The following is a 20315-nucleotide window of genomic DNA, read 5'->3' as shown; positions in this document are numbered from 1 at the left end:
ACTACATCCTCGTCATAAAACTCCCTTATTACCGCCTTTAATGTTCCCAAACGGTTCCTGCGAGACACCCATTTCCATATTCAACATCTGTAGGTACGTGCTTTCTTCATCAAAGTCACCCTAAGCTCTACGGCTACAAGCTGCGCAATTCCCGTACGAATAATTTCATCTGTCGCCATCTTGAAAGTCACGTAAGTATCCTTCCTTCATAATAAGAATAAAGCTGATGTGAAACAACACAAACGCGATGACTGATCAGCAGCCGTAGCATACATGGACTGGTGTGTTGTTACGCCCTTGGAAGTAGGTCTTACTTATGTAGAAGATATCTTGTTACTACGTTTCGGGAAATGAAACTTTAAGATATTCTAATGTGTTAACAGGCATCAACGTTCTCTTTAATCATCCTTTAGCTATGTATTTTTTATTTCAAAAATGGTATACAGTTGCATCTCTGAAGTGTTGTGCTCTGATTATCGCGCTATGAAAACGTAGTATGAAAAAGGCTGACGTTGCTTCCTCCTCGGTAGTGAAAAACGAGTGTGGAACACCGTTATAAAGTGTCGAGAAACAGATTGTCGTCAATGTTTTTCACAATTTTACAGAAATTATCGCCTCTGAAGTTTTCCGAAAATTTTAATGCATAGAGACATTTCAGTACAAGGAATGCATTGTTGAATTGATGGCGTCGTAGAGCCGTCAGGTGCCACCCATAGATCGCTGATTCAGACATCAGTTTGGTCATCATATTTTCTTCATTCAATTTGAAATACGTATATCTTTTAAATCTAAAACTTATCAGATAGGCTATACGCTATGAAAACATATGTAAGCACATTTTTTGTGAAAAATGCACGTCTTCTTGCTTCTAATTACATACTGCACACAATACTCTAGTTTACACTGTAAATATAAACTCTTAAACGTCGATATTTTATAAAAGATTGTTATAAAAGACTGTTAATAAAGATTGTTTAAGTTAATAAAGCATCATAAAAATTAAATTTGTGGGACAAAGATGAAAAATCAGATACTCTTTATTTGGACACAATCTTGTTTTCTTTGTTTTTATATTTCTAAATTTGTATTGTGGTTTGTGTTTTGTAGTGTTGCCGACATAACTTTACCACTAGTTTGTACTATTTTTAATTCTTTAGTTTACTGTATGTGTGTAATTCTCGTTCGTTAACAAGTGGCAATATTATGTTGGCAACACTACAACACACAAACCACAATACATACTCAGAAGTATAAAAATAAACAGAAAAAAGTGGTGTGTGGAAAAGTGTACCGAATAAAACATAAAAAACTGCATAGTTCTGCAGAGCAACTAAAAATTGGACTACAACTATCAGTGTCTAAAGAAGGAAAACATCAACGATGTGCTAGCAAACGGCATTTACCGATGTAGTAGGCATAAATCAAGCTGAAATCAGCGTAAGTAAAAACCAACATATTGTTAACGAAATGTTTTTCGATCTAAAAGCAACTCAAAACGTAAATAACTTGATTACAGACCACTGATGATGTTTTATCTCAAAAACTGAAACGCCTCTCGTGAAAAAAAAACAGGAGTTTTTGTAGTTGCAACGACAGAACGAAAATACTCTCAAGAATTGTTAAGCAACTACGGACAATATGGCCGCACAAATGAAGATTACTTGAAACAGCTATACTTCGCTTCCATGTGAAACGAAATCCAATGAGATTCCACCAAACGCGGAAGAATACGTGGTGTAATGTTTACATCAGGTTTAATCTGGTAATGAACACAGTATGGAGCTTCCAACTCGTGTGGAAACGCTGACATGCATGTAAGAGCAGCAGTGGTTGCGATGGGGCGGCGTTGGGGGGGGGGGGGGGGGTAGTGGTGACGCACGTGTAACTAATTCATACCCAGCTTTACGCCATCGGCAGCGAAATAGCTCTCGACGTGTATGAGTCATACGACTGGGCAGTCTGTCCAGGGTGGCGGTACTCTTGAAAGCTAAGCGATGCACTTCCGCCGCTGGATTCCGCGAACAGTGCGACTGCGGTAGACAGGCCTTATCGCAGCGGACACCGTAGCGGCTGACTCACGCTTCCTTTGATACCTGCTGCCGCTCTTAGTATTTCTTATTTTAGAAAAGGCGGTGGTCTGCTCCTCGCGCTGTCGCTCTCGCCACAGGAGGAATTGTCGCTGCTGGCTCAGCAGCTGTTGCCGCTCTTCTAGCTGACGATTCTGAAGCTGCCACCAGAACAGTATTTCGTATCTCTAGACCCCAAAGCTGAACCTCTGGTGCACGTCCTACCAGGCGAAACTCCATTATAACTAACAAGCAAAAATACCATTTTACAGCAATTTCCTGATTCAAAGACTATAACGCCGCACTTGAGGTTTTTCAACCACATAAAATTTTGTTATAAATCATCATCTTGAGGGTAAAGCTCTTCTGCCCCTGTTTGCTCACTTTTTTTTTTAAGTGCTCAACCTCGAGTAAAACACAATTTTTTACTTTTCTTCTGTTACCTAGACATGTTTCGACGAAATTTCGGCGTCATTAGTAGGCTTTTATTTTCTTTCTGTTAAACAAAAAAAAAAAAATGCTCTTTACTACTTCTATTAATATAAATCCGAGTTTTTAAGGAAGTGTTTACAAATTTGAAAAACAAAATTTGTATATATGCCTTGTTACCGCATTCTGTGATTTTCCAGGTTTTTTTTTGTTTTGCAATACATTTGTTTTTCTTTCACAGTTGTCATCTGCAACCATATAGAATGTAATAAATAAACCTATCCCAAACGACCAGGGTTCACCTACACTTCACACTAATGAGGCAGCTTATATCCATAATTGTCTCAACATATTACTTCCAATAGTGAGCAAGCCAAAGAGTTGTGTCTCTTCTAACATGAACCTATTTTTTATGTTTCAATTTTAAAAGCGATCTCTTTACACCGCTGTTTGTAACAAGTACTAGGTACTACATTCTAAGAGCAACGACGATATTAGGAAAACAATTTTTCACTTTTTTTTTCAAAAAGCACTTTGTACATCCATCACAACTAACTGATTACTTTTTCATTTCTCTGACCATGTTTCTGAAACTAGAAGAAAAAAGCCCTTGAATTAACTCCATTTCCTAATTGATAGTCAGGGATGGTCAAGAATTTGACACGTGAGCCGTGTTCTGGCAGAAGTGCCATTGTGCTCAGGTGAAAGCGCCACATTCAAATAGCAGTGCAGTCTCACTGCATACGACTCGGTTTCATATTTCACAATTCTCAGCAACATAGATCACAAACAAACAAAATTTTTAGTATTATTTATTTCGGGCGCACTGAAGACAAATTTTACCTGGTACAGACTGTCGGCATACGGACGGACGCAGACAATTTCCCAGATTTTCGCACTCAGGATGCCATGTAATCAACACTTATTTATTGTCATAATCGGGAACAGTCTTTGACCCACATATGTTTATCGAAATATTTTATCACGTCTGCAACCACATTATGGAGACGTGGAACCTCCTCCAGAGGAAAACAACGTAGACCTTTCAATCGAACTGATCACCTCACTTCTTTTTTTTTTTTTTTTTACGCGAACTATCGAAGAACACGACACACCTTCTATTAAAGTTAAGACGTATATTGTGATTCACTATTGTAGTCATTCTAATTGTTTTCCATAATTATTCAAAAAGATAAAAGTTATAGAAAAATGCCTTTGTTTATAAAGTATTAGCTGAGTGTAACTCTTCGGTTATGAAACATCAATTATATCCGCCTGCTCTGCCACGGCCGATTTCTCCACCTGCCCCAATCTGCAATTCCGCTTATGTTCTATGTTCCTGGTATGGATTGCTCGTGCAGTCATTCCAACGTTGACTTTCCGCAGGTACGTGGTATGCGATATATTCCCAATAATGCAAGTGGGTCCCTTTCCTCTTTTGTCGATCTGAGACACGCGCTGTGTGAGACCGATCACCTTGAAAAATTCGTCGACAAAGAAGTTCTTGCTGTAGGGAAGAGCTATCGCACCCACTTGTTCAGAGAAGCTATAGAAATACACAAACATGAGAACAGCTTCAACAAAAAGGAATAAAGCCTGATGGTGAACGTATCCTGGATTGTCGTGCTACAGCGAACGACTGCTGCAGAAAGCAAGAAGAGAGCCGCACCGGAAATGACCACGAAAGAGCCCTTGGACGTTGGCGCACCAGGTACATGTAATCTGCAGCCGCAAGCTCAACTCAAGTCCACCACCAACAATGAAGAGTGAAGCTCTGATAATACCAACCACTCGTGTTGGGGAAACGTTAGAAAAATCATCAAACTAACGTCGGCTGAAAAATCCAATAGGCAGTTTATCAACCATTTCCATTTGCACATTCAATGAAACAGTAAACAGTCTCGAAAACAGCTCGAAAACAAATGTAAGATGAGCAATGTCCTCAAAACCTTTAGAAATCTGTCCTTGTAATTCTTTCAAGGTGACAATGAATTCTTCAGACCTCGTGTTTTCTTTAAAACCAATGAGCTTCGGGAAATGGATGGTGTTTCTTGTCAAAATTTGAGCCTTCCACAATGTGATTTTCTTTTCAAATGCATCCCTCATCAAATGTCTTACTACAGTGTTTTACATGCAATATTTTACTATGTGTAGTGGTCAGTCGGTCCACTTAAAATGCGAGGTGTGCAATCCATTGCAGATGTTCTAATTCTCGTTACTCCTTTTCATTTTTCTTCATAAACTCAGAAATAGCGGGTTTAAAATAGAAAAATCGTTCTTGATGTACTGAGCCGTAAATCCCGTGCGTCGATCGTTGTATTTTTTTGCTCTTCATCATCAACTGCATATTCTAATTCCTTCTGCGTGGTGTTTTAATATCGTTCCATAGCAAATCTGCGGTGGACTCTTTCATAGGAGATAACAGCAACCAGCCACTTTTTACAATGGTTTTTATTTATTTCAATAGCGCCATTACCGTTCTAGAACATTATAGGTTCATCTTCAGCCGCCGCAAATGAGGGAAAATTCCTTGGGCTCAGAATGTCAGTTTTCGACAAATTACCATATTATCAAAATGCATTTATTTCTAAATGTACCCCTCATGCCAAGACTGCCGTCTTGGAACCGAGAGAAAATGAGAAGTATTGTTCAATTATTATTGACCAAATCCTGATTCAAGTCACACTGAACGAGCAACATGTATCCTGCATTATATTAACTTCAAGAAAGAAATTGATAAATATGAAACAAATGAACGGCTTTTGGAATTCGTAAAATGTAACCAGAAAACGAGACTTCCTATTGCATATTTAGTTCGATCAACACTTAAGAAACAGTCAGTTCCTATCTTTGAACCCCGGGGACTAGGTTATGATAGCGGAAGTAATGTCAGAGGGTCTTATAGAGCAGCTCAGACACATTTTCTTCTTGTAATCCTCTTGCAAAATTTGTATGTGTCTGTCATAGCCTTAGGTGAAGTACATGCAGCTGAGACTTGTCATGAAACAGATACTTTATCGACGTGATTCAACTTCTTAATGACCTGTTCAGTAGCAGTTCACAACGATGGGAAATTCTGAAACAACATGCTGGAAGTTCTTTGTATAAATAGTGTGATATCCGTAGGAGTATTCGGGTTGTCGATGCAATACCAGTTTCAGCTCACTTGGATAACATTGCCGTTGCTACGGAAACTGTCAGTAAGTTAAATTTGTCAGCTGGAACTCGTTTTGTGGTAAGGATGTTTTGGTTGTGTGAAATCATTCAAGTGTTCAGTTTAGCTAAAGCTGTTAATACCAAATACAGAAGCAAATTCCTACACGTTCGAAATATCACAAGTGATGTTAAGGTAAGACACTTTGAGGGATTATTAAATAACTTATAATGTCTTCGCGAAAATTGTGACACCATTCTCTTTGACCTAAGTTGGTGCCAGCGCAATTAATATCGACCCTGAAATTCCGGAGGTGCGCATTAAGGAGAGGAAATCATTTCATGAGGAAACCAGGAGCGAAGTGACAAATGTGAATTAAGGAAATTTATTCAAGGTAAATGTATTTTATGTTATTATTGACAATGTAGAGTCTAACTTGAAAATCGGATATGAAAATATGAAGATTTTTAGATGAAACATTTGGTTTTTATTGAAATACTCAAAGATAACTGACTATCAGGTCGCTAAACCATTCGTTATTTATTGATGAATACCATAATGATGTCACAACAGATTTAGAAGAAGAAATTAGATATTCGAAAACAATTCATGCTTAAAGAATTGAATGCATTGGTTTGGAACCCTCTAGAACAAGATGCACGAGCTTAAAATTTAGAGCTTATTTGCGAATGTATGTGTAGCTTTGCGCATCTTTTACACCCTTCCTGTGATTGTAGCTGAAGCAAAAAGGTTTTTCAACACTCTGGGTCGTGCTAAAAACTGTCTCGATCAACTATGCATCAACAACGTCTCACAGTTTCGGGGATTTTGACAACTGAATGTAATTTAGCAACACATGTAGACTTTGATGCTGCGATTCAAAATTTGCTAAACAAACGGCTCTCAAAGCACCATATACGCAAGGCCGTTGCACGACCAACTGCCGTTCACATGCGAGTGCGCTTATGTCTGCTTCCTAAAATGTATGGGCACGCCAGGGAACGAACAGCGACAGAACACACCATTACGCAGCGTTACTGGCACCAGACATTTCGCCAGTGTACCGATCCGTATAATACTTAGCATTTTGTTTTAAAGTGAAGTAAAAGTAAATTAAAGCAATTTAAAAAATAAAATTAAATGAAGCGTACTTACATTTGCCAATAATTCATTATTGAGTAACATCTAAAGATGAACTTGGAAGTTTTTCAGTTGTGTCAGTCTCCCTTGTCGTGTAGGTCATGGCTGACCTATTATCTAGTTCCTTAGCTATGGTGGTCTTAGGCTCCTGATAACTGTCTTCGTTAGTACTTTTCAAACCAATTTATTAGTATTCCTTTTGTTTTCCCCTACTGCATGAAAGCATCATAGCGCTGTTATTCTTTCTCAGTAAATTTAACCTTTGCACATTCATTCATGATTCATACGATTCGCATGTTAGGTCTTTCAAAGGCGCAGTGGAAACAGGAGGTATGGATAGCGATTTTTTGTTTTACTACATTCAAAATAATGTTGACTGTAATATAACTTCGTGTCATAGCCTTAGGTGGAGTACGTGCAGCTAAAACTTGTCATGAAGCAGATACTTTTTTCGGAGTTATTCAACAACAAGGTGTATAATAATAACTATTAACAGTTTTATGAAATAACAGAGGGCATGAAATTAAACATTGTCCTTAATAAACAGTAATGCGTCGCTTTGAACGTGCATGGGATGTAAGAAAGTGTATATTGTAATAAAAGTGCTGCCAGGACTGCACTGCAAGACGAGTGAGAAATTTATAGCATGATCTTAGCAAAGGCACGTCACGCAGGTGTGCTACCAACTGATTTCTTCCTATAAAGCTATTATAATTAAATACACTGAAAATTGCAAATATATTTATAAATGTTATTTAAATTTGTAGCTACTGCAATTCCCCCTAATTCTGACTGAAAATGTGTATGGAAATCAGAAACGAGACTGCAGAAAGTGTGCTCGGAAAAAAATTACGTTTTGGAGGCATCAAATATAATTTTTCAGTGTCAGTTCTGTAATTAGGAAGACCCGCCAGTGTAGCCGAGAGCGCTAATGTGCTGCTTCCTGGACTCGGGTAGGCGCGCTGGCCCTGGATAGAATCCGCCGGCGGCCTAACGACGAAGGCCGGTGTCTCAGCCAGCCTGGATGTGCTTTTTAGGCGGTTTTCCACACCCCGCTATGTGAATACCGGGCTGGTCCCCACGTTCTGCCTCAGTTACACGACTCGCAGACATTTGAAGCACGTTCACTCTATTCCATAGCTTACACTAGACGCAGACAGCTGGGGTACACTGATTCAGTCTTGGGGGAGGTATGTGGTGGCGACAGGAAGGGCATCTGGCCAGCCCTCAACATTAACGTGCCATGTCCGTTTAACCATAACAGCAGACCCCGCAAGTTGGGATTGATGTTTGGACAGAAAGAGAGTTCTGTAATTAGGAAGCCTCTCCCCACTTTTATAGGAAAATGATGTTACATATTTTTATACCCAGAACTCAATAAACAATTTTCAAAGAATATATTGTGGCCTGGCCCATACTAAGAAACTACTGTGTTGGTGCATAAGTTTGTAGCGTTTTTCAGCAAGTTTAATAAATACAACAGATACACATAACAGAGAAATAAACACAACAGATACACGTGACAGAGACTTTAGTCATCAATAATACACTGAGGAGCCAAAGAAATTGATACACCTGCCTACTGTGGTATAGCCCCCCTCCCCCCCAGCATTCAGAAGAGCCGCAACACGACGTGGCACGGACTCGACTAATGTCTGAAGTAGTGCTGGAGGGAAGTGACACCATGAATCCTGCAGGGCTATCCATAAACCCGTAAGATTACAAGGAGGTGGAGATCTGTTCTGAACAGCACGTTGCAAGCCATCCCGGATATGCTCAATAATGTTCTTGTCTGAGGAGTTTGGTAGCCATTAGAAGTGATTAAACTCAGAAGAGCGTTCCTGGAGGGGAACTGCATCAATTCTCGACGTTTGAGGTGTCGTATTGTCCTGCTGAAATTGCCCAAGTCCGTCGGAATGTACAATGGACATGAATGGATGCACGTGATCAGCAGGATGCTTACGTACGTGTCACCTGTCACAGTCGTGTCCAGACGTATCAGGGGTTCCCATATCACTTCAATTGCACACGCTGCATGGGGGCTTAATTAAATAAAATGCAAATAAAAATAATTTTAATAACTGTGTGTCCGGTTACGAAGTCTCGTAACCGGTTGGCCCTGAGTAGTGTTAGTACGCAATCTGACTGCTTAGAATAACAACAAAGAATGAAAGGAAATTTCCGTTAACACCATTGATTAATTAAGTCCCCAGCAACTATAAAAGCTACGAAACAACAAAGCGCAAGTGTAACTGTTCTGTGTGTGGAAGCGTGATTCAATGTACACGTATCTGGCACAGTTCTTCCTCAATATGACAAAATATTTTAAACACCATTTTCAATTAAGTAATTAAAAAAACCAGAAATACCATAATTGCACATAGAAACCAGAATTACAGTCTAATACATGAACACAAGCCAGATACTTTGTTGGCTGAACCTGTGACCAAGAGGCATTGTTATTTAGGAAATTGGAAATAAAAAATTATTTGTTACCTTTATATATATTGAAAAATACACTGTGATCATTGCAACATCCACAATCGAACACCATCTGCTGTCTCGCCCAACATAACAACTGCACACGACATACCCTCAACTAGTACTGCTATCGACATCCTCTCAACAAGCACTGCCCACGGCAACCTCTGAACTACTACAGCCCACGGCAACTTCTGAACTACAACTGCCCCAGTGGAGGCGGCACAATAATACTTTTTGGCGCAATCTCTGGCGCTGTAACTCAGTGTAGCCACCTTTCATATGCCCCTCCTCCACGGGCTAGAATTTGATGGTATTTTTGCCAGCATTGGTGGTGAAAGTACCACCAAATTCGTCCAAAAAAATACAGACAAAAATAAAAGATAGTATTAATAAGTAAATATCACATAACTAAATAAATTTTGTCTTTGCACTGACCCTTCAATAACCTAATATGTAAAATACAGTAAGGAATACAAATGCTTGCATACATGTGATTTTACATAATAATTTACACAAGTATCATTCAATCAATGGCACCAGCAATGACGAATAGGTGTAGGTAAGCGTCTCATAACATTTCATAAACAGTAAATACACAAAAAATCAGTTTATACAAATATTCACACAAAAATCTTTTCAATAGTTCAATAAACAAGTAGCACTCCACAGAGTAGTTGACAGTTCCAACAGTAGCACCCAGCAATGGTCAACAGGTGCAAATAGCAGTCTCATAACATTTCATCACCAGTATTTAAAAAGCTCCAACAGTGGCACCCAGAAATGGCGAGCAGGCGCAGACACCAACAAGTGACATTATCTTAGTAGCAGCAGTTCCATCAGTGGCACCCAGCAATGTTGAACAGGTGCATACACCAACAAGTGACATTATTTCAGTAGAAGCAGTTCCATCAGTGGCACCCAGCAATGTTGAACAGGTGCAGACACCAACAAGTGACATCGTCCCATCAGTGGCACCCAGCAATGTTGAACAGGTGCAGGTGCAGGTAACAGTCCATAATATTCACTATCACTAATCAGACAGTTCATCAGAGTTTATCAGCAGAAATTAAACATTTCCAGTGGCACTCATCAATGATGATAGGTGAAAGCACGAATAACAGTTTGAATGCGCACACAATTGCTTTTACAAAATTATTTTCAATGCTCTTACACCAATCATAGAAATTATAATAAACTCACAAATGATATCAGATAATTGTCATATTAACTATTACAAATACACAAATATCAGTAAACCTATAATATTTATGAGTGTCAGTGCAAGCCACAACAAACAAGTAAAATAATATTTAGGAGGTAGGTCGGTACCAATTATTTGGGATTAGGAAAGGAAAACACACAAAACACACTCACTCATCTTTCTAATTGTATAGTGTTAACTGTGTAAATGCACTTCTGTCAAAGATTTGATGTTCAACATGTGCATCAAGTAGTAGTGGCAGCAGTGTATAACAGTCAATAACAGTTAGTCAATGTCATAGTCATCATGTCAAGACCAATGTTTGCCAAGCCAAATCAAATGTACAGTTGCTGAACAACTGTCAGTGTGCCAAGATATGCAAATACTTCCTCCCTCCAAAAAAAAGTATATACTGCTTATTGATTTAACAAAGTGTGTGTGTAGACAATCTTCCTTCCACTTGAGTGTTTTAGTCTGCCATCTTCATCCTCCTTATTCCACATAAACCAACAAAAAAAATATGCTTTTCACTTACTTTACCTCTTATCCACCAAAACTCCAATAATCATCAGCATCACATAATCCTAATACTTCAATAATACCTCTTACGTCGATACATATAAACCTTATCATCAATATCATTTACCTTACCTCTTGTCCACCAAAACTCCAATAATCATCAGCTTCACACAATCTCAATACCTCAATAATACCTCTTCAATACGTTGATACATATAAACCGTATCGCCAATATCATTTCACTTCCATAACAACTCTTTCCTCTAGTCAGTCTCCTCGAACAAGTACAGATAAAATCCTAGTGCAAACTTCAATTCATCATCCCATACAATCCGAAGACACAATGTCCACACACAACCTCTGTGTAATCCATCTGACCCAAATCTTCTACTCATTACGAATTATAAAATACATTTTGGTTACCTTGTCCATCACTAAATAAAAGAAATGCATACATGACCTCTAACAGCCTCTAGTTTGAATAACTTTCAGTAAGTAAGTATGAGTAGGGAGTGTGAATGATCGTAATATTTTACAGTGTGTACACCACTTTAAGAATCATGGCAAAACAGAAGCAAACATGTGGAGTATTTCTTGTGTCAAGTGTCACTTACTATTTCAATTGCTCACGAAGAATGCAGTGTAATAACTGTCAATGGTCTAAATCTAGTGTTGGTATTTCATGTCGTTATCTTCCTTTCTATTAGCATAAATTTATACAGCTTCCATAAAACCTACAGCTCATGGCAGTTCATTTTCTTATCTTAAAATATAAAGCACTGAGCGTAAGCAAAACATGCAATAGCGAGTAAATATACCAGTAGAGAACAGAATGTCAACAAATGGATGTAGCACAATCCCTACAACGAGCCTCTGCCAAGGGAACAATCTATAATCAATACCATAGCGTGACCTAAACTCCATGTTCGTACACCGTATATCAGCATTTCTAAATACCAAATTAAAAAGTAGTTATGACAACAAAACAGAAATGTGTAAATATGCAATCCATACGCAAAGCAGCAAATATATATCTTACATAATAAACAGGTCATTAGCATCATATCAGCATAAGCAAATAAATGTTCATATGTAATCTTAATAAGTAAACATGAAGGCGCAAGCAGATAAATCACAAAGTATAACTTACATACATAACCATATCAGCACAACTAATCAGGTGACAGTTATAATTTAAATAAATAAGCACAGCAGGCACATAATAAAAAAAGTGACATCAGTGAAAAAGCAGTGTAGCCAAGCGATGCATAATGTACATAAGTAACAACCCTGTTCATTAATCAATCATTGTCGAAATAAGTTAAGACAAAGTATAAATCACGTAATCACGAGCAGCAAATTACGTCTAAAGTACGTACCTAAGTGGAAATACGTTACCTGAAAAATAAACTCAATTAATAGTTAACTTTTTAGTTTATTACTTTCTTCTTCGAAATTACATTCTTCCTGAAATTTTCTCGATAGCAAGTCCTCTTAACTTCGGACACACACAGAATTTACCTGAAGTTCTTAAATATTTTATACAACTGTATCCTGAAAAAAACTGACCGTTAATAACATAATTTATCAAGTCACTATAGCTTTATACTGAATTTAATCGGAGAAATTAGACTGTGTATTTGTTTACGGCTGTAAGTGCATTCGCACTGAGCGCTCGATCAGCTGTAGGTACGCGTGACGTAGGAAGTAATTGTTTGCGGTCAACGACTGCCTTGTGCGGCGCACAGACTTGACTGTTGCTTTAAGTATGTGCCGCCGCCAGAACACGGCGCGGTATCCTTGTATTCTCTGCGTGCTCACGTATAACTGCTAGTTTCTCAAAAGTATGTCATTCCACAAAAATTTTAACGTTCGATATATGATGTATTTCCTTAGAGCGCCGAGATTTAAGAGTTTCTACTTAGACAGTGTTATCATGAATAATTTTGCGAACTCTATATGGACCGTTATAAAGCAGAAAAAATTTGCGACACAAGCCTTTTCCTTTGTGAGACAAACGGTGAGACTTAATTAACACCTCTTGACTAACTGACAAGGTTTTTAAACGACCAGGACGTTTAGCTGATTTCTCTCTTCTAGCAGCCGCAGATGCAATAGTTTGTAGAGCCAGGTTGACAACTTCAGAATGCCGCAGTTTCCATGAAGGCGGAAAAGGAACGATTTCAGAAATGCGATTTGTCGGTGTTTTATTTTTTAATGTCAATATAGGCAGTAAAGAAGTTGAATCATTAGGGAGTGCATTCAGAATGTTTTGAAAAATATGAAAATACTAATCCCACGTTCTGTGATTCTGATGACAATAAAGTCGACACAATTTATAGATTTCCTTCATCCATCTCTCTGCCGTGTTAGATTGAGGGTGAAAAAGTGAAATGAAAATTGGTTTAATCTTACGACGCCGTAGAGTATGAAGCCAAATTTTAGAACGAAACTGTAATCCATTATCTGATATAACCTTATCAACATGACCCACTTCTTTAAGAAAATGTTTGATGAAAGCATTAGATATTGAACGAGCTGTTGCTTTGCGTAAAGGTGTAAAACACACATATTTTGATGTCAATTCCACTGCTACCAAAATGTACGCAAAACCATTAGTAGAACGAACCACTGGACCAAACAAATCGACTGCAGCCATCTCCTTTAATTTCGCTGGAATGATAGGAAACAACGGTGCTCTGTGAGAAATAGTTGGCGGCTTAGCCTTTTAACATAATTTGCATTTGGCAAGAACAGATCGAATACGTTTTTCCATATTACTGAAGAAGCAATTTTCTCGTAATTTATGAAAGCATTTTCTGGGACGAAAGTGTGCATAACTGAAATGTGTATACCAAATCAATTTATTAACTCACTCATCAGGAAGGCAAACTAATCAAACAGAGTTGTCGACCGATTTTCGTTTAAAAAGAATATCATTACGAACTAAATAATACTGTCTAATCACTACGCTTTCCTTTCTCCTCCACTTCTCCTTAATGTCCTTCCAGATTGGATCCTTATTTTGCTCCTTAGCGATGTCCTGGAGCGAAGACGAAATAAAATTTTCAAACGCAACACCTTGAATATACATCAAACAATAACTGTTTTCTTTGCAGTCCTCCTCAGCACTTTGTTTCAAACCCATAGGTGCACGTGATAAAGCATCAGCAATAATATTTGAAGAACCCTGCATGGAAACAATACTAAAATCAAATTCCTGTAGATACAGCGCTCATCGTGACAATTTTCCATGTGTTAATTTTGTTGACATAAGAAATTCCAGAGCTCGATGATCGGTGTAAACCTTAGTATGTTTGCCATACAAAAATATACGAAATTTTGTGAAAGCCCAAACAACAGCCAAAGCTTCAAGTTCCGTAATCGAATAATTCTTTTCTGATTTAGAGAGAACACGACTTCCAAATAAAATAGTTTTCTGTACTACAACGCCGTTTTCTTCTATCTCTTGAAATAAGTGTGCACCTAGGCCTTTGTATGATGAGTCCGTCGCCAAACAAAAATCTTTAAATAAATCCGGATGTGAAAGAAGTGGAGCAGCAACTAAAGCATCGCGCAGTTGTTCAAATTCTGATTGAGCTTCCTCATCCCAACACCAATTAGAATTCTTTCCAGATAGTTCACATAAACGAGGTGTGGCCAAATTGTCCAATCTATCAAAGCGTCCAAGAAAATTACAGACACCAAAGAAACTACGAACATCACGTTCTGTTGTAGGAACAGCATAATTACGAATAGCGTCTACTTTCTCTGGATCAGGAAGAATACCTTCTGTAGAAATAATATGACCAAGAAATTTCACCTGAGAACGACCAAATTCAGATTTTTTCAAGTTCACTGTAATGCCAACCCTTGCAAAAATACGTAATAATGAATCCAAAATTTTGTTATGCTCACTCCAAGAACGTTTAGCAATAAGAATATTGTCGACATATGAAGTAATATTGCCACGAAGATAAACAGGTAAAATTTCGTTTTAACCACGAATGAATGCTGCTGAAGATACAGTAAGTCCAAACGGTGATTTCCGAAATCACTTTCGGGTAAAATAGTCATATCCGGTTATTCTTTACCGACTCTCTAGATAGATTGATAGTTGAAGAGTTGTTTTGATAGATACAAAGAATAGTAAAAGAGTAGGCAGCGGTACAGAAAACTAAAAGGGAAATAGCACCACTACAGCTGGGTGCCCTGTGCACGCTACGACACATATTCATTTAGTGTAGCGAATCCCCTGAGGACTTTAATAGCCGCACATAAATTCCAGTTTGTGACTTAGTGGCCAATTTGGTGGACGTGCGTACATAAATTGATCTAACCATGAACATGGATGTATGTCATTCTTAGAATTGCGAAAGATCTTAAATTTCCGAACAGTTAAAAAGTGTTTATAGTCAACGTTTTCGCCTCGTGGCGACAAAGACCTACCGCGTCTGTCCAAGTCCGAATGTCGAATATTGCCAAGTTCGCGCGCCTGGCGCTCTCTTGTTGCATCTCGTAAATGAAATAAATTATTTTCTTCAAAACCCGCTGCTATCTGTGATTCTAAAGTTCTTCTACTGTCTTTTCCCACGATTTCGCTTTCAATTTGTTTGACTTGCTTTCGTAACGCCTCAAATTCCCTTTTAACGCGTTCATTAAATTTTCCCTGATTTTCTACATGTTTATTTATGTTCTGGTACTCTTCGGTTTCTACAAATGGCAATGGAGTTGTATCATCTGAATCTCTGTCCCCATTTAAAGACTTGTCAATTTATCTGAAATCTCCTCAACTCTTTCCGATAACTCACCTATTTGTTTTTTCTGTTTATTTACGTCTTCCGTAAGTGTCGCGACTCGGGTTTCAGTATTGTCACATTTAGTAGTTAACTGTTCACATTGTTACGTTAGGTTATTTATTCTGTCATTTGGTACGGATTCCTCGATTCTTTCAAATATTTCTTCCTTATCATGTGCACGTTGTAAATTTAACTATGAAAATTTTTGTACTATCACGCGATCTCTTTCTTCCTGTACTCTATCCTGTTCTTCTTGTCTGATTTCTATTGAAATTAATCTATTATTGTGAGCATTCAAAATCGGTTGTACTTCTTCTCTAATTTCTTTCTTTAATTTATCTTTCATGTTTTTGAAACATGTCCCGATTCGAAAGTCTAACCGTGTTGCCAGTGTTCCCATCTCTGATTTTAACCGTGTTGCCAATGTTTCCATCTCTGTTTCTAATTCAGATCTTAACTGTGTTTCCATTGTTCCCATACCAGTTTTAATTGTTCCTATTTGTGATCCCAAATTTAATATTGCACTCATCAACTGCTCCATATTAACTGGTTCGAAATTCTTTTCGCCCCTAACATTTCCCGTAAAACTAACTTCCTTCGGCACAGCCGTAAAGCTATCTGTATTCGAAAATATTTCAGAATCTTCTATCGTTAATCTCGTATTCTGTGAATTTTTTGATTGTGAAAAATTTTGAACTGGTTCCGGACTATTTTCCCAGCTTATCAAATTGTTTTCTACTTCATTATACATCATACTGTTCTCCTGTGTTAGCGAGTTCGCCATGTAAACAATTTCGTCATTCTGACTATACATCATTTTTGCCTTTTTCATCGATCGCGTAATCACTTACAAAACATACAAAACTCGCCACTATACGAAAATTACACACAATATAACAGTTTATCACCAACAATCCATTCACACGAAATGCTTCCCGACAAACACCCCTAACAAACAATTAAAACCTTCATAATTGCACAAAATTGTCAACCTGTATACGACTCATCAAAATTTAAATTCCACAAAAATACCATCAGAAGAATGACAAGACAACTAAAATGTTCAATTACAAAATCTATACGTGCAGTATAGACTACAATTACTAAACTACAAATCACCACAACAATCCTACTGTCTGCTATTTTTACTATCAAAAGAATTCCAAGGGACGATCTGAAGCAGCGGTCGCCACGTGCATGGGAGCTCAATTATAATACAATAAAAATAATTTTAGTTGCTGTGTGTCTGGTTGCGAAGTCTCGTAACCGGTTGGCCCTGAATAGTTAGTACGCAATCTGACTGCTTAGAATAAGAATAAAGAATGAAAGGAAATTACCGTTAACACCATTGATTAATTAAGTCCCCAGCAACTATAAAAGCTACGAAACAACAAAGCGCAAGTGTAACTGTTCTGTGTGTGGAAGTGTGATTCAACGTACTCGTGTCTGGCACAGTTCTTCCTCAATATGACAAGATATTTTAAACACCATTTTCAATTAAGTAATTAAAAAAACCAGAAATACCATAATTGCACATAGAAACCAGAATTACAGTCTAATACATGAACACAAGCCAGATACTTTGTTGACTGAACCTGTGACCAAGAGGCATTGTTATTTAGGAAATTGGAAATAAAAAATTTTTTGTTACCTTTATATATATTGACGAAAAATACACTGTGATCATTGCAACATCCACAATCGAACACCATCTGCTGTCTCGCCCAACATAACAACTGCACACGACATACCCTCAACTAGTACTGCTATCGACATCCTCTCAACAAGCACTGCCCACGGCAACCTCTGAACTACTACAGCCCACGGCAACTTCTGAACTACAACTGCCCCAGTGGAGGCGGCACAATAATACTCTTTGGTGCAACCTCTGGCGCTGTGACTCAGTGTAGCCACCTTTCAACGCTCCACACCATTACAGAGCCTCCACTAACTTGAACAGTCCCCTGCTGACATGCAGGGTTCATGGATTCATGAAATTCTCTCCATACCCGTGCAACGGCCTTGCCGCAGTGGATACACCGGTTCCCGTCAGATCACCAAAGTTAAGCGCTGTCGGGCGTGGCCGGCACTTGGATGGGTGACCATCCGGGCCGCCACGCGCTGTTGCCATTTTTCGGGGTGCACTCAGCCTCGTGATACCAACTGAGTAGCTACTCGACCGAATTGTAGCGGCTCCGGTCAAGGAAAAACATCATAACGACCTGGAGAGCTGTGTGCTGACCACATGCCACTCCTATCCGCATCCTCAGCTGAGGATGACACGGCGGTCGGATGGTCCCGATGGGCCACTTGTGGCCTGAAGACGGAGTGCTTTCTCCATACTCGTACACGTCTATCCGCTCAATACACTTTGAAACGAGACTCGTCCGACCAGGCAGCATGTTTCCAGTCATCGACAGTCCAATGTCGATGTTGATGGGTCCAGGTGAGGCATAAACCTTTGTGTCTTGCAGTGCACAAGAGTGTACCTTCGGCTCCAAAAGCCCATATATATATATATATATATATATATATATATATATATATATATATATATATATTGTGTACGTATCTCTGCAATTGAATACGGATGCAGCATGTCTATACCAGTTTACTTGGCGCTTCAGTATAGATTTGTAGATTTAGAAGAAGCTTTTAACAATGTTAAATGGTCTCTAGTTTTTGAAATTAATGAGATAGCGGAGATAAAATAAAGCGTATGAAAGGTTATCTACGACTTTTACAGAAACCACATTCCAGTTATAAGAGTCAAAGAGCATGAAAAGGCATTAGTAGTTGTGGCGGGAATGTGACATGGCTATAGCCTCTTCCGAATGTTATCCGATCTCGACACTGAGCAAGCATTAAAGAAAAGTAAGAAAAAAACTGGAAAAGGACTTAAAGGTCAGGGAGAAGAAATAAAAATTTTGGGGTTTGCCTGTCACATTGTACGAGTGTCGTTTAATAAGTAAGGCAACAATTTTTTTTCTCGGTAAAATTCGGTTGAAAAAATGCGAAATTTGTTGTGAGACATCGTGGAACATTCCCGCTTCGACCCCTGTAGTTTCATGAAGTTCCGACTGGTGGTGGCGCTATACGTAATGTACGGAGGTGCGTTCCAAGCAGAGAGCTGTCATTGGGTTTCCTTTGGTGGAGAATCAGAGCATCGCGGAGACCTGGCAGTGAACAAAAGCACGGCGAGCCGTTGGGCGAGGCGTCTGTCTTCATCACAACAACATCATCGCGTCTGTCATCGCATCGCAACACAAACTTGTCCGGTCTACCGCGTGCTGGGCGGCCGCACATAGCTGTGACTCCTGCAATGTTCGAACGCCGTCACAAGAATGAAAACGAACTTCTCCTTCTCCACGACAACGCAAGGCTGTTCACCTGAGAGTCACAAAGCTTCATGGGATTGTTCTTCCTCATCCACCTTACAGCCCGGGTATCGCACCTTCCGACTTCCATCTGTTTGACCCAATGACGAATACACTCCACAGGAAGCACTACGTGGATGATGGGGCGGTTATTGATGAAGCAAGACATTTTCTACGACATTGACGAATAGAGTGGTACCATGCGGCCATACGAGCCCTCCCAGTAAGGTGGCTTAAGGCCGTCGCATTGAGCGGAGAATAATATTGAAAATAGGGCTTTGTAGCCAAAAGAGTGGGGGAATAATGTCGTTTATTGGAATCCTGAATAAAACCAACACACTTTCAGAAAAAAATGTGCTGCATTACTTGTATGTATTGTATTGTATGTTAACCGGAGATCTAGAAACGACGGAGAGGCTCCGTCCCTGCCGCAGCCGCAGTGGTCCACAACCCCACGACGACTACTGCAGTCCACTTAGCCCCTCCGCCGCCCAACACCGAACCCAGGATTATTGTGCGTTTCGGCCCCCGGCGGACCCCCTAGGGAACGTCTCATTCCAGACGAGTGTAACGCCTATGTTTGCGTGGTAGAGTAATGGTGGTGTACGCGTACGTGGAGAACTTGTTTGCGCAGCAATCGCCGACATACTGTAACTGAGGCGGAATAAGGGGAACCAGCCCGCATTCGCCGAGGCAGATGGAAAACCGCCTAAAAACCATCCACAGACTGGCCGGTTCACCGGACCTCGACACAAATCCGCCGGGCGGATTCTTGCCGGGGACCGACGCTCCTTCCTGCCCGGAAAGCCGTGCGTTAGACCGTACGGCCAACTGAAACACCTCGTAGGCCTAAACCTGTCAGAGATGGCAAAGGACTTGGAAGATCAGTTCAACAGAACGGATAATGTCTTGAAAAGAAACTATAAGCTGAACATCAATAAAAGTAACTCAAGGTAATGCAATGCAGACGAATTAAATAAGGCAGTCTTGAAGGAATTGGATTAAGATATGAGACACTAATAGTGTAGTGGGTGAGATTTATTCTTCGGGCAAGAAAATAGCTGGCGATGGTCGAAATAGAGAGAATATAAAATGCAGAATGCCAACACCAAGGAAAGAATTTCTGTAAGAGATAGATTTGTTCAC

At 39.3% G+C, this 20315-nt stretch overlaps 1 pseudogene; it reads left to right on the top strand.

Annotated features, from left to right (window-relative positions):
* The first annotated feature begins 17804 nt into the window (after window positions 1-17804).
* Window positions 17805-17922, top strand: LOC124616982 (annotated as a pseudogene).
* Window positions 17923-20315: the final 2393 nt, after the last annotated feature.

Source organism: Schistocerca americana, chromosome 5 (genome assembly GCF_021461395.2).
Source record: "Schistocerca americana isolate TAMUIC-IGC-003095 chromosome 5, iqSchAmer2.1, whole genome shotgun sequence".
Lineage (NCBI taxonomy): Eukaryota > Metazoa > Arthropoda > Insecta > Orthoptera > Acrididae > Schistocerca > Schistocerca americana.
The sequence above is the reverse complement of the archived record's forward strand: the minus strand, read 5'-3'. Positions and strand labels throughout refer to the sequence as shown.